General features: G+C 53.6%; 3 protein-coding genes across 3 annotated transcripts in view; 2 read left to right on the top strand and 1 right to left on the bottom strand.

Moving 5' to 3' along the window:
- LOC148669520 (uncharacterized) overlaps positions 1–845 on the bottom strand; it is a 97,072-nt gene extending 96,227 nt beyond the window's left edge. The window contains exon 1 of the mRNA XM_088632559.1: positions 768–845. The gene's annotated coding sequence lies outside the window, so the exon portion shown is untranslated. The remainder of the gene's footprint in view (positions 1–767) is intronic.
- The window catches only part of LOC148669375 (antigen WC1.1-like), a 590,051-nt gene that overhangs the window by 240,927 nt on the left and 334,110 nt on the right, over positions 1–15,014 (top strand). The window lies entirely within an intron of this gene.
- The window catches only part of LOC148669398 (uncharacterized), a 469,383-nt gene that overhangs the window by 273,871 nt on the left and 180,498 nt on the right, over positions 1–15,014 (top strand). The window lies entirely within an intron of this gene.

Genomic DNA, 15,014 nt, shown 5'->3' with positions numbered 1-15,014 from the left:
TGATGTTGTTTTTCACCTGTCTAATCAAAGCTTGTTCAAAAATTATCTGATTATAGGACACACGAGTTTATAATCATACTCATTCCACTTTTTAACCCCGTATATATGCACAATATGAAACGTATATACACTAAATCTCACGTGTGACTCCCATAATATACATTTCTTTACGAAAATTAGGAACACTTACTACAATTATCAACCCCCCATGACGAGGCAATATTTCATACCTTTGTTTCTTTGTGGGTTCAAAGTTCTTTCCTGTCGTTTCACACGTAATGTTTTGGTAGTTATCTCAATTTTCCTTTGCAATTATCTCCAAGATCATCATCAACTTTTTGTAAAACGCTATGCACAACCGATATTTAAAGAAAGTCCTGTACCAAAACGTCTTCGTAGGGAAAGACAACTTTTTTTTCCTTACGTTAGTCGCTACACGGTTACTCAGAAAATCCATTCACCGCCTTTAAAAAAAAGTTTCGTTTTTTATTGTGGTTCACTGACATTTCTGTCACAATTCTGAGGGACCCCAAATAAAATTCACTTGCCGGTATAAAGACGCCGGCGAGGATAAGACAGGTATCGAGCCACCTGCGTATCTAGCGGACGTTTAAAATAAAAAAAATGGCGTGTAATGTTGCGAAGGGCTACTGTTTTTTTTATAGTTTGTCGATTGTAAGGGACGTGGGCCGCGACAGAAATACTGGACGGGGTGGGAAAAGGTTTATTGATGGTTTATTGTACCGCAACGTTCACAATTGACTCACCAGCAAAGATGGCGCCGAGGCCACATCGACTCCCTCCCGCCCTGCCTCGCACCGAAGCTCGAGCTGCGGAGCGCGACGCCAAACCGCCGGTCCACGGGCGCGGGCGCCGGACATAGACGTCATAAACCCTTCCCAGGTGCAGGAATTATAGATCACTGTAGTTTCTTCTGGACCTGGGTTAGGGACAGTGTGCCCTCCGTGAGAGTCTTCTGAGGAAGCCAGTGTCTCATGGGTGTCCAGGCTTGGTACCATCTGTCCATCACAGGACACACAGACACACACACTCACACACCCTGGACAGGACACCAGTCCATCACAGGACACACACACACTCACTCACTCACTGGAGTCAGGACAGGAGGCTCTTCTGTACACAGAAGGGGGTGGGGGTGGGGAACAAGCCGCCCAGCCCTGTGGTTGAAGCCGATACCCCGGCTTCTCTCCAGACACAGCTGGGTGAGCTCCTCCAGTCAGTACAGGGGGCTCTACTGTACACTGAGGGTGGCGGGGGTGTGGAACAACTCCTTTGTTCGGTGCCTTGGGGCATTCTTGTTGTGAAAGGCGCTATATAAAAAACTGAATTGAAATTGAATCTTACAGGTTTGGGTTTTTCGGAGATCTTGTCAGAGATCTTGTCTGACGTGCCCGTTTCAAAAACGTAACGACACTCCTCACGTCCGAGCGCCGCCGGTCTGTGACGTAACGTATGCTTACACAACCATGACGGTTTCATCATGGACAGCACGAAAGCCCGAAAAGTGGTTGACGTTTTAATTTGGCAACGCCACGATGGATCCCAGTTTTTTTTTTATTTTGGGGGCCAAAGAGGACAAAAAACAAAACGTCTGGAGGTGGATCGATGGTCATCTCTGCGGTTGTTCTGATGTTCTGGAAAAAACAAAACAAAAAAAAAAACGGCTCGCTTGCCCGGTCGTGTAGTGTTTCCACACCCCACGCAAATCAACTTCTGTTCGCCCCCGGGGGCTCGTCGCCCGCCGCACCCCTCTCACGTGATAGGGGCTTCCCCCGGCTGTGACGTACTTACCCTACCCCCTTTTCCGCCAACGTCATACCGAAGGTCGCGCTTCGGGCCGCGGCGATGTTGACGGACTGTCTTGTAGCGTGAGAAGGGTTTAAATTTCGACTTAAGGAGTTGGCCATCATTATATTTCGTGAGGTATCATACGGGGGGAAAAAGAACATTTATATTTATCAACCTACTAGTAATACTGGGTGGATGTCACGTTCCCCAAAGTTCAGTGCCTCTCTCTAATAAAGTAGAAACGCGACATTAAACTCCGTTCGAAACGGGAGAAATCACCAGGACACGATACAACTGACGTCCGGAAAAGAAAAAAACAACTCCTATTCCCATTTGTAATGACCCCGTCGTGTTTTTCCCGGTGTGCGCTTCTCTTTCGGAGACCGTTTCTCTCTGGTGTTGTTTTGCTGTTGGAATAAATGCCGAGGTGACCCTTCTGTGTAGAGTCTGCGTGTTCTCTCCAGCGGGTCGTTTCCTCCACCGCAGGGGCTGGTCGAACCGGGGTCTCCCAATCGTCACAGAAGTGTGTGTCGTTTTGGGTGGTGGCGGGGGGTGCATCTGGGATACTGTTCCCCGAGGGGGTGGCCTCTCACCTTGCTCCGGACGATGGGAGAAGACCTGTACCTTCTCGAGTCCGGGTTGTGAAAACTTCTTCTGGCAGTTCAAAACGTTTCGAAGGGACTACAGCGCTACCCTGTTTTCCATTTGTATCGTGTATTATTATACAGTCATAAGTATCTGTCCTGATCACAGAGTCCCCCTCTCACTACCAGGACTGAAGCCCAGTGCAGCACGAATAATAATAATTAATAAGTATGCACCCTCCCCTCAGAGCTCTTCCCAGGTCAGGGTGATCCCCTCCAGCCCCCCCAGTGTGCAGCCCCCACCTGGATGATGCTCCAGTCCGCTCAGCACACAGCAGCTCTCAGTGGGGAGGAGAGCAGAGGGATGGAGCCAGTTCAGAGAGGGGGGGTGATTAGGAGGCCATGATGGGTCAAGACCAGGGGGGGAATCAGGCCAGGACACTAGGGTAACACCCCTACTCTTCTCCAGAGACACCCCGGGATTGTTAATGAGCACAGAGAGTCAGGACCTCGGTTTGACGTCTCATCCGAAGGACAGCGCCTGTTTACAGTCCAGTGTCCCCCTTCACTATACTGGGGCATCAGGACCCACACAGACCACAGGGTGAGAGCGCCCCCTGCTGGCCCCACTCACACCTCTCCCAGCAGCAACCCGGGGGGGGGGGGGGGGAGGGAAAAAACCAAAAGCTAAACAGATTTTTTTTTAAAAATTGATGCTTTATTGATGCTTTACAAAAGTCCAGACCAGTCTGGTGTCCCTCAGCTGCAGTCCAATCCAGTCTGGTGTCTCTCAGCTCCAGTCCAGTCCAGTCTGGGGCCCCTCAGCTCTAGTCCAGTCCAGTCTGAGGCCCCTCAGCTCAAGTGCAGTCAAGACTGGGGTCCCTCAGCTTCGGTCCATCACAGTCTGGGGTCCCTCAGCTTCGGTCCAGCACAGACTGGGGTCCCTCAGCTTCGGTCCAGACTGGGGTCCCTCAGCTTCGGTCCAGACTGGGGTCCCTCAGCTTTGGTCCAGTCCAGTCTGGGGTCCCTCAGCTTCGGTCCAACACAGTCTGGGGCCCCTCAGCTCCAGTGCAGTCTAGTCTGGTGTCCCTCAGCTCCGGTCCAGTCCAGTCTGGGGTCCCTCAGCTTCAGTCCAGCACAGTCTGGGGCCCTCAGCTTCGGTCCAGCACAAACTGGGGCCCCTCAGCTCCAGTCCAGTCCAGTCTGGTGTCCCTCAGCTCCAGTGCAGCCCAGTCTGGGGTCCCTCAGCTTCAGTCCAGCACAGTCTGGGGTCCCTCAGCTTCAGTCAAGCACAGTCTGGGGTCTCGCGGCTTCGGTCCAGCACAGACTGGGGTCCCTCGGCTTCGGTCCAGTCCAGTCTGGTGTCCCTTGGCTCCAGTCCAGTCCAGTCTAGTCCAGTCCAGTCCAGATCTTAGCTGGCACAGAACCAGGAAAGGAACCTGGAAAGAATATTGTTATTGCAGGTGTGAGGGACACAGACACAGACGTCACCATGACATCAAACTGCAAGAGGAGACTCCTCCTTGAATCACAGACACGACCGGGCGGCGCCCCCCTGTCTGCTCACCTGCACCTCCTCTTCTTCTTCTTGTCCTTCCCGGCAGCCTGCTCCTCCTCTCCCTCGCTCTTCCTCTCCTGACCCACGGTCTCCGCCGCCTCCATCGGCTCATCCTGATCATCTGTCTCCACCGACACGCAGCTTCTGAAGCAGAGACAGGAGAGTCACGTTAAGAGTCGGACTGGACACTCCAGGACATGAACACTGCACTGAGAGAGAGAGGGTTCATACAAACACACTGACTAGACACTCCAGGACATGAACACTGCACTGAGAGAGAGACGGGTTCATACAGACACACTGACTGGACACTCCAGTACATGAACACTGCACTGAGAGAGAGAGGGGTTCACACAGACACCCTGACTGACTGGACACTCCAGTACATGAACACTGCACTGAGAGAGAGAGGGGTTCATACAGACACACTGACTGGACACTCCAGTACATGAACACTGCACTGAGAGAAAGAGGGGTTCACACAGACACCCTGACTGACTGGACACTCCAGCACATGAACACTGCGCTGAGAGAGAGGGGTTCATACAGACACACTGACTGGACACTCCAGGACATGAACACTGCACTGAGAGAGAGAGGGGTTCATACAGACACCCTGACTGGACACTGACTGGACACTGGACAGGAGTAAAGAGAGGATCAGAGCATTACCCACCTTCTTTTTCTTCTGTCTCACAGGAGGTGGTGATTGGACCTCCTCCAGCTGGAGTCCGAGGAGGGAGAGAAGGGGCAGGAGAGGGACAGCACAGGGAGAGAAAGAGAGAGACAGGTGAGTCAAGTGTTCCAAGAGCACAGAGACTCTGCTGAGATCACACTCGCAGTGAGTGAGCCTGGGTGTAGCCCACTAATACTGACCCACTGGACACCACAGGACAGAGAGGAGGAGGAGAGAGACACACTGCCTGGACACCACAGGACAGAGAGGAGGAGGAGAGAGACACTGACAGACAGGGCTGAAAGAGAGAGAGACAGAGAGGCAGGGACAGACAGACAGCAGGCCGAGAGAGAGCCACTGAGATCGAGGGACAGACAGACTGACAGACAGGGCTGAAAGAGAGAGAGACAGAGAGGCAGGGACAGACAGACAGCAGGCTGAGAGAGACACTGACAGACAGGGCTGAAAGAGAGAGAGACACTGAGACCCAGGGACAGACAAGACGGCGAAACTCCACCACAGACAGGACAGGAGGCAGGGTGGGACCAGCACTGACCTCCTTCCTCTCTCCTGCCGGAGGAGCTGTCTCCACCTCCTCTTCCTCCTGCAAGTCAAGAGACAGGCTGAGAGAGAGATGGGCTGGCGAGAAATCGGCGAACAGAGCTGAAGGCAGAGAGCCGGGGAGACAGGCCCAGCTGGGACAACGCAGGACAGACAGAGGGACAGACAGGGAGACACACGAAGAGACACAGGGAGAGAGACCCAGCTGGGACAATGCAGGACAGACAGAGAGCAGGGAGACACACGGAGAGACACAGGGAGACAGGCCAAGCTGGGACAACGCAGGACAGACAGAGAGCAGGGAGACACAGAGAGACACAGGGAGAGAGACCCAGCTCGGACAACGCAGGACAGACAGAGAGCAGGGAGACACACGGAGAGACACAGGGAGACAGGCCCAGCTGGGACAACGCAGGACAGACAGAGAGCAGGGAGACATAGAAAGAGAGAGGGAGAGAGACAGGGAGAGAGGGACAGACACAGAGACTCAGACAGAAGGACAGAAAGACAGAAAGAGAGAAGCTCAGATGGACAGATGACAGAGACAGAGAAAAGGACATATGGACTGATGGACAGAAAGACAGAAAAGGACAGAAAGACAGATGGACAGAAGGACAGATAGACTGAAGGATAGACGGACAGAAGGACAGATGGACGGACAGACAGATGGACGGACAGACGGACAGACTCTGCCCCACTTGCCTCGTCAGACATCTCAGCCTCTCTCCTTGCCCTCCGCACCGGGGAGCCCCAGGCGGGGCCTGGCGGGGCCGGGCGGGCGATGGGGGGCAGGACGGGCGGGGGCAGGGGCAGGGGCACCGCCCCGGGCAGCAGGGGGGGCTCGAGGGGCATGGCGGGGAGGAAGGGGGGGCGGCGGGGCGGGGTGGGCAGGGGCCTGAGGGGGCCGGAGGGGGGGGCCGGGGGCGGGGAGCGGAGGGGGCTCTCGGGCGAGGAGGGGGGGGACACCGAGCGGAACGAGCCGGGCGAGCCCGAGCGGGACGAGCCTGCGACCCCGGGAGCTCCAGCTGCAGCTTGGCCGCCCTCTCCAGCTTCTGGACGAGCTCGGGGAAGCACGAAGACACCACAGGATTCTGTCCAGCGGGGAGAGGGGGAAACACAACACAGGGGGGATGAGGAGCAGAGACTACGCCTGGACAGGTGAGTATGTCCAGTGTGTCCAGTAAGAGTCTGGACAGGTGAGTGTGTACAGTGTGTCCACTGAGAGTTTGGACAGGTGAGTCTGACCAGTGTGTCCAGTAAGAGTCCGGACAGGTGAGTGTGTACAGTGTGTCCAGTGAGAGTCTGGACAGGTGAGTCTCTACAGTGTGTCCAGTGAGAGTGTGGACAGGTGAGAGTGGACAGTGTGTCCAGTGAGTGTGGACAGGTGAGTGTGGACAGTGTGTCCAGTAAGAGTCTGGACAGGTGAGTGTGTCCAGTGTGTCCAGTAAGAGTCTGGACAGGCGAGTGTGTCCAGTGTGTCCAGTAAGAGTGTGGACAGGTGTGTCCAACAGTAAGAAGCTGTCTTACCCTGTAACCCAGCTCAGGGGTGTTAGGGGGTGCTCTGTCTCCTCCCCAGATCTCACCTTCAGCTCTGGTGAAATGCCGGACCACTAGGAGACGCTGGAAACGAGGACACAAGACAGAGGTCAGGTCCACAGAGCTCACTCAATCACTACAGCAAGCAGAGACCTCTCGGCCATCAGGACTGTGGGGGTCGGAGTGGGGAGCTGTAGGGTATCGGGAGTTTAGGGGTCAGTGTGGGGAGCTGTAGGGTATCGGGAGTTTAGGGGTCAGAGTGGGGAGCTGTAGGGTATCGGGAGTTTAGGGGTCAGAGTGGGGAGCTGTAGGGTATCGGGAGTTTAGGGGCCAGAGTGGGGAGCTGTAGGGTATCGGGAGTTTAGGGGTCAGTGTGGGGAGCTGTAGGGTATCGGGAGTTTAGGGGTCAGTCTGGGGAGCTGTAGGGTATCGGGAGTTTAGGGGTCAGTGGGGGAGCTGTAGGGTAGATGTGGGGCACCGGGCCCACCACAGGGCGGCCGGTCCAGTCTCGCGGAAGGCGACCGGGTCAGACTTACGGAAAAGCACCGGGACTTGGGCCGGGACCTCTCCCGCTGCCAGTCCGGAATCGGCCTGACCGGTGTGACCTGTGAAGACGCCAAACAGCCCATCTCCGAGACAGCTCTGACCACATAGCCCAGCCCAATCGAGTCGAGACTAGGGGCCTTGGGCACTCTCTACAGTGTGTCCAGTGAGAGTGTGGACAGGTGAGTGTGTACAGTGTGTCCAGTGAGAGTCTGGACAGGTGAGTGTGTACAGTGTGTCCAGTGAGAGTCTGGACAGGTGAGTGTGTACAGTGTGTCCAGTGAGAGTCTGGACAGGTGAGTCTGACCAGTGTGTCCAGTATGAGTCTGGACAGGTGAGTGTGTACAGTGTGTCCAGTAAGAGTCTGGACAGGTGAGTCTCTACAGTGTGTCCAGTGAGAGTCTGGACAGGTGAGTGTGTACAGTGTGTCCAGTGAGAGTCTGGACAGGTGAGTCTGACCAGTGTGTCCAGTAAGAGTCTGGACAGGTGAGTGTGTACAGTGTGTCCAGTAAGAGTCTGGACAGGTGAGTCTCTACAGTGTGTCCAGTGAGAGTCTGGACAGGTGAGTGTGTACAGTGTGTCCAGTAAGAGTCTGGACAGGTGAGTCTCTACAGTGTGTCCAGTGAGAGTCTGGACAGGTGAGTGTGTACAGTGTGTCCAGTAAGAGTCTGGACAGGTGAGTCTCTACAGTGTGTCCAGTGAGAGTCTGGACAGGTGAGTGTGTACAGTGTGTCCAGTAAGAGTCTGGACAGGTGAGTCTCTACAGTGTGTCCAGGAAGAGTGTGGGACGTTCAGAGGCAATCTGTGCTCTCAGAAGGCCATAATGGACCTGCAGCTTGGTTTTCCTCGGACCCGCGACCCTGTCTCTTGAGCCGAGGCGTGTCCTCAGTCAAGATCACCACTGGAAGTGTCTCTCCTCGTCTGGAGGTGTTACTGTGAGACCTGGTCTGTCAAGCGCTTTGCACTGCTATGTGTGTGAAAGGTGCTCTATCAGTGAAGTTTATTATTATTATTATTATTATTATTATTATTATTATTATTATTATAATACAGCGAGCGCTGCTGGGGGCGGAGAGGCCAGTCGGAGGAGGGCTGGATGCTGGACGCTGGACGGCGGGCGGGAGGGGTGGACTTACGACGCCTCGCCGGGCCCGGGTCCTGCTGCGACCGCGCACGGCCGTGCGGCATCTCTGTTGGTCCATCGTCCTGCCGAGACAAGCAGAGTCACAGAGGGGAGGGGAGGGGGCGGAGCCACACAGCTGGGCGGCTTGTTCCCCACCCCCGCCCCCCTCTGTGTACAGAAGAGCCTCCTGTCCTGACTGGAGGAGCTCACCCAGCTGTGTCTGGAGAGAAGCCAGGGTATGGGCTTCAACCACAGGGCTGGGCAGCTTGTTCCCCACCCCCACCACTCTCTGTGTAGAGGTGCACCTCCTCTCAATATCTTTTTACAGCACGATCACACCCATAAGAGTGGAGTAACGGGAAAAAAACCCAACTTATTTCTCAACTTATTTTGTTATTTCTCGACAGCGGCATTTTTAACTGACTTACCGATTTCACGGGGATACTTCAGAGTGAATCTGAAGCTGAAACTATTATTTGATTGAAGTCGAAGTAACCCGCGAAGTAACCCCTCAGTGGGGAGGAGAGCAGAGGGATGGAGCCAGTTCAGAGAGGGGGGTGATAAGGAGGCCATGATGGGTCAAGACCAGGGGGGGAATCAGGCCAGGACACTGGGGTAACACCCCTACTCTTCTCCAGAAACACCCCGGGATTGTTAATGAGCACAGAGAGTCAGGACCTCGGTTTGACGTCTCATCCGAAGGACAGCGCCTGTTTACAGTCTAGTGTCCCCATCACTATACTGGGGCATCAGGACCCACACAGACCGCAGGGTGAGCGTCCCCTGCTGGCCCCACTAACACCTCTCCCAGCAGCAGTCTCCCCTCCAGGTACTGACCAGGCTCCCACCTGCTGGGCTCCAGTGGGGAGGGGGCTGCCAGCTGGGAGCTGCAGGGTGAGATGGCTGCTGGGCAAACGATGGCTAAAGAGCTTCCTAGGACCCTGGACTTCGTGGTCGACTTCCTTCTCTTCAGACGGAGGTGGCTTGAAATCTGTCTCGTTTCAAGGAGTATTGGACACGATGCTCCCCCTGCTATATCCCCGCCAACTGGTGGCACGCCGACGACGAGGGCTCTCGGCCTCAATCCGTCAACCACAAACTCTCCGGGATGAAAGAGAAGGACAGACTCTGTTCGTTCGTTTCGGGGGGGGGAGGGAAAAAACCAAAAGCTAAAGATTTTTTTTAAAAACATTTTATTGATGCTTAACAAAAGAACAAAAATTACAATACAGATTAATGTCAAGGGTTTATTTAGTGCCCCCCCCATCTTATGATCATCACAGGACCTTAAAATAATACAAGGTCATGCAGACGATCTGAGGACTCAGGTGGAGATAATGTGAAAGTTTTCCACAGTCCAGTCTGGGGTCCCTCAGCTTCAGTCCAGTCCAGTTTGGGGCCCCGCATCTTCAGTCCAGTCTGGGGCCCCTCAGCTTCAGTCCAGTGCAGTCTGAGGCCCCTCAGCTTCAGTCCAGTCCAGTCTGGTGTCCCTCAGCTCCAGTCCAATCCAGTCTGGTGTCTCTCAGCTCCAGTCCAGTCCAGTCTGGGGCCCCTCAGCTCCAGTCCAGTCCAGTCTGGGGCCCCTCAGCTCCAGTGCAGTCAAGACTGGGGTCCCTCAGCTTCGGTCCATCACAGTCTGGGGTCCCTCAGCTTCGGTCCAGCACAGACTGGGGTCCCTCAGCTTCGGTCCAGACTGGGGTCCCTCAGCTTTGGTCCAGTCCAGTCTGGGGTCCCTCAGCTCCAGTGCAGTCTAGTCTGATGTCCCTCAGCTCTGGTCCAGCACAGTCTGGGGCCCCTCAGCTTCGGTCCAGCACAAACTGGGGCCCCTCAGCTCCAGTCCAGTCCAGTCTGGGGTCCCTCAGCTTCAGTCCAGCACAGTCTGGGGTCTCTCGGCTTCGGTCAAGCACAGTCTGGGGTCTCTCGGCTTCGGTCCAGCACAGACTGGGGTCCCTCGGCTTCGGTCCAGTCCAGTCTGGTGTCCCTTGGCTCCAGTCCAGTCCAGTCTAGTTCAGTCCACTCCAGATCTTAGCTGGCACAGAACCAGGAAAGGAACCTGGAAAGAATATTGTTATTGCAGGTGTGAGGGACACAGACACAGACGTCACCATGACATCAAACAGCAAGAGGAGACTCCTCCTTGAATCACAGACACGACCGGGCGGCGCCCCCCTGTCTGCTCACCTGCACCTCCTCTTCTTCTTCTTGTCCTTCCCGGCAGCCTGCTCCTCCTCTCCCTCGCTCTTCCTCTCCTGACCCACGGTCTCCGCCGCCTCCATCGGCTCGTCCTGATCATCTGTCTCCACCGACACGCAGCTCAGGGAGTTTAAAAAGACGCACCAGCGCTTCTGAAGCAGAGACAGGAGAGTCACGTTAAGAGTCAGACTGGACACTCCAGGACATGAACACTGCACTGAGAGAGAGAGAGGGGTTCATACAGACACATGACTGGACACTCCAGTACATGAACACTGCACTAAGAGAGAGAGAGGGGTTCATACACACACACACTGACTGGACACTCCAGTACATGAACACTGCACTGAGAGAGAGAGGGGTTCATACAGACACACTGACTGGACACTGGATAGGAGTAAAGAGATGATCAGAGCATTACCCACCTTTTTTTTCTTCTGTCTCACAGGAGGTGGTGATTGGACCTCCTCCAGCTGGAGTCCGTGGAGGGAGAGAGGGGGCAGGAGAGGGACAGCATAGGGAGAGAGAGACAGGTGAGTCAAGTGTCCCAAGAGCACAGAGACTCTGCTGAGATCACACTCGCAGTGAGTGAGCCTGGGTGTAGCCCACTAATACTGACCCACTGGACACCACAGGACAGAGAGGAGGAGGAGGAGAGAGACACACTGCCTGGACACCACAGGACAGAGAGGAGGAGGAGAGAGACATACTGCCTGGACACCACAGGGCAGAGAGGAGGAGGAGAGAGACACACTGACTGGACACCACAGGACAGAGAGGAGGAGGAGAGAGACACACTGACTGGACACCACAGGACAGAGAGGAGGAGAAGAGAGACACACTGAGGACAGGGAGGAGGAGGAGAGAGACACTGACAGACAGGGCTGAAAGAGAGAGAGACAGAGAGGCAGGGACAGACAGACAGCAGGCTGAGAGAGACACTGACAGACAGGGCTGAAAGAGAGAGAGACACTGAGACCCAGGGACAGACAAGACGGCGAAACTCCACCACAGACAGGACAGGAGGCAGGGTGGGACCAGCACTGACCTCCTTTTTCTCTCCTGCCGGAGGAGCTGTCTCCACCTCCTCTTCTTCCTGCAAGTCAAGAGACAGGCTGAGAGAGAGACGGGCTGGCGGGACATCGGGGAACAGAGCTGAAGGCAGAGAGCCGGGGAGACAGGCCCAGCTGGGACAACGCAGGACAGACAGAGAGACAGACAGAAAGGAAGGAGAGAGAGAGACAAAGATGAAGGCACAGAAAGACAGCAGGCAAAGAGAAAGATTGAGATTGAGGGACAAACAAACCAAGAGAGAGAGAGGAAGGAGAGAGAGAGAGACAGAGATCGAGGGACAGACAGACTGACAGACGGGGCTGAAAGAGAGAGACAGAGAGGTAGGGACAGACAGACAGCAGATTGAGAGAGAGACAGAGATCGAGGGACAATAATTTGGTTTAGAAATTTATTCTGAAAATATACAATCATTCACTCCTGAAAAATATCGAGTTCAAATTATACATTATGTACAATATTGTAATCAACATATGGCTAATCATCAAAAATAAAAAAAAAACTGTACTGGGGGACACAGCTGGCTGTGCTGTTCTGGACAGAACACACTGAGGCCCAGTTTCCACCTCCTGCAGGATCAAACAGCACCTCCACTGGCTCTCCAGTGAACAGAGGGACAGACAGAGAGGCTTCAGGCTGCAGGGTGACAGTGTCTCTGTGAGCTGAAAGACAATCAGGACAGAGGATGATATAAGAACACACTCTGTCAAGAATATAGAGCCCTCTAGTGACCCTACTGTAGACCTGCTTACCACCCACAGTGACGATCACAGTGCTGATACTGCTTCCCTTAAGGTCCCTCTCTGTGTAGTTGCCCTGATCAGCTGGAGTGAGGGAGCGGAGTGTCAGAGAGCTGTTCTGCACTGACACTCACTGTTTGTACCTGGGGCCAGGGAGCCCTGCGCTGCTCAGTAAGACTATACGAGACTGGACAGATCCTGCAGGATCAAACAGCACCTCCACTGGACCAGCAGTGTGGAGGGAGAGAGTCAAAGAGGCACCAGGCTGCAGGCTATGGACTTCTGAGTGAGCTGAAAAGGGACAGGTAGAAACATGTTGAATATTTAGTTTTACAACAATACCTTGAGTTTGGACTGCGATCAGCTTCATTTTGTATTTCAGCTGTGAAAATGCAATTTCAAAAATGCACGCCCCAGTCATGTTAGGTTCAAGTTACAGTTGCATCACAACTCAATACATTTGCAATTCACTTCAAATGTTGTTTTTGTTTGATCCAGTCTGTCCTCACCTAAAGGAGATACTTACTTTTAACGCCTTTTATTTCTTCTGGGAGGTTAACTGGCTTCTGAGATAATTGTTCCTGGTGTTTGTGTTGTGTATGCCTTGCAATGAAGGGGTGAGAAATAATGGATTTATTACATTATAATGAGTAATAATTGCTTACACTTATATAGTGCTTTTCTGGACACTCCACTCAAAACGCTTTGCAGCCATAGTGCGCCAGAACGCTCCCCACACACCAGCTATCAGTGGGGAGGAGAGCAGAGTAATGAAGCCAATTCATAAATGGGGGTTATTAGGAGGCCATGATTGGTAAGGGTCAATGGGAAATTTGGCCAGGACACTGGGGTAAAACCCCTACTCTTTTCGAGAAACACCCTGGGATTTTTAATGAGCACAGAGAGTCAGGACCTCGGTTTTACGTCTCATCCGAAGGACGGCGCCAGTTTACAGTCCAGTGTCCCCATCACTAGACTGGGGCATTAGGACCCACACAGACCGCAGGGTGAGCACCCCCTGCTGGCCCCATTAACACCTCTTCCAGCAGCCACCTTAGTTATTATTGTCGAGAAGGAAAGAATATTAGGAACATGAAAAGGCTGAATGTCTTAAATGCATTTTTTATACTGAAACAGAGAGGCACACACACGTCATTACAAACACACACCCGCACAGAGACGTCCTCAAGCGCCTTGTTCACAATTATGGGCTCCAACAGGAACAAAAAACGCCAGCCTGACAACTCGAGCATTCAAACCAAGAACCCAACACGTACTCACGTTGGCAGCCTGTGCAGAAAAGCAAAAAGAACCACAAGCCTTCTCTATTGGGAGGAAAAACACACACTCCCTCTCTCACACTCCTGATTTCCTTAAATAGCTCATTCTTCATCTCTGGCTCCTACATACAGTATAGCAGCGCTCAGTCTGCTTTGAATAAGCCATAAATCCAAGATTTGTTTAATCTGTTCCTCTTGTCTAGGCCTAGAGCTGCTTTTCATAAAAGAGCTGTTTGCATAAATAGCTAGGGTTACAGCTGAAGACACCAGCTTCATCCCCCAGTGTGTTGTACGTCGAGAGCAAGAGAAGAGGGCCAGGCCGTGCCTTTTCATAGATTTTTCTTCTGAAAAGTCGGGTTCTCGGAGGCAGATTTAGCCCCTCATGCATTGTAGAGAGATAGACAGGCCCGCGCGCACACAGTTAGAGCTGCACCTTCACACAGAGTCAGACCCGCACAGACACGTCCTCTTGTTTAAACAAATACACAAACCTGACGGCGCTCACAATGATCCAGACACACACACACACACACACATACACGACATCAGCAGTCACTCTCGCACCCTGGACCCCAGCTCAGTCCTCACCTCCAGCTCCTGCGAACCGCTTCGAACAAACTGCATTAAGAAAATTAGGTTGCGTTCCGGTAGCAGGCCATCCTGGGCACCAGTGTGAGTTACACACTCATTTGTAAAACCCTTCCGCATCGTCGGGCATGCTTCACAGTGCAGGACCTGGGGTGTGGGTGCTGTCTGTGTGGAGTTTGCATGTTCTCTCCCTGGTCTGTGGGGGTTTCCTCCAGGTGCTCCAGTTTCCACCCACAGTCCAGGAACAGGCTGCCACTTTCACTGAGCAGTGCACCGTCGCCGTGGCAGCATGGTGGGTCGGATCTGATTTCAGTCTTTATTTCCTTTTTTAGAGATCCTGTAACCAGGACCTGTTCACTGCCATGACAGACAGGGAAGCACGTCATCACTGGACATCCTCTTACCTCCTGTGGCAAAGGGCAGCTGATGAAGCTTTGTGCTCGCCAGATCATGGCAATCGCCACTCCACCCTGATCCTGGCTCAGCACAGGGCACCTGGGTTCACTCCCTTCAGACTAAAGAGACTCAGTTTCTTCAATCTGTCAGTGTGAGACACTCCCTTCAGACTAAAGAGACTCAGTTCCTCCGGCCTGTCAGTGTGAGACACTCCCTTCAGACTAAAGAGACTCAGTTTCTTCAATCTGTCAGTGTGGGACGCCTACACCAGCTTCGAACGCCTGTACACAATATCGCGGACCGCCTGCCAGACCAAATTCTGGGCTTACAGCAAACCACCCATTACATACACCGGT

This window comes from Lepisosteus platostomus, chromosome 5 (genome assembly GCF_059453375.1).
Source record: "Lepisosteus platostomus isolate fLepPlt1 chromosome 5, fLepPlt1.hap1, whole genome shotgun sequence".
Taxonomy (NCBI): Eukaryota; Metazoa; Chordata; class Actinopteri; order Semionotiformes; family Lepisosteidae; genus Lepisosteus; species Lepisosteus platostomus.
Note: the sequence above shows the minus strand (reverse complement) of the source record. Positions and strands in the feature narration are given on the sequence as shown.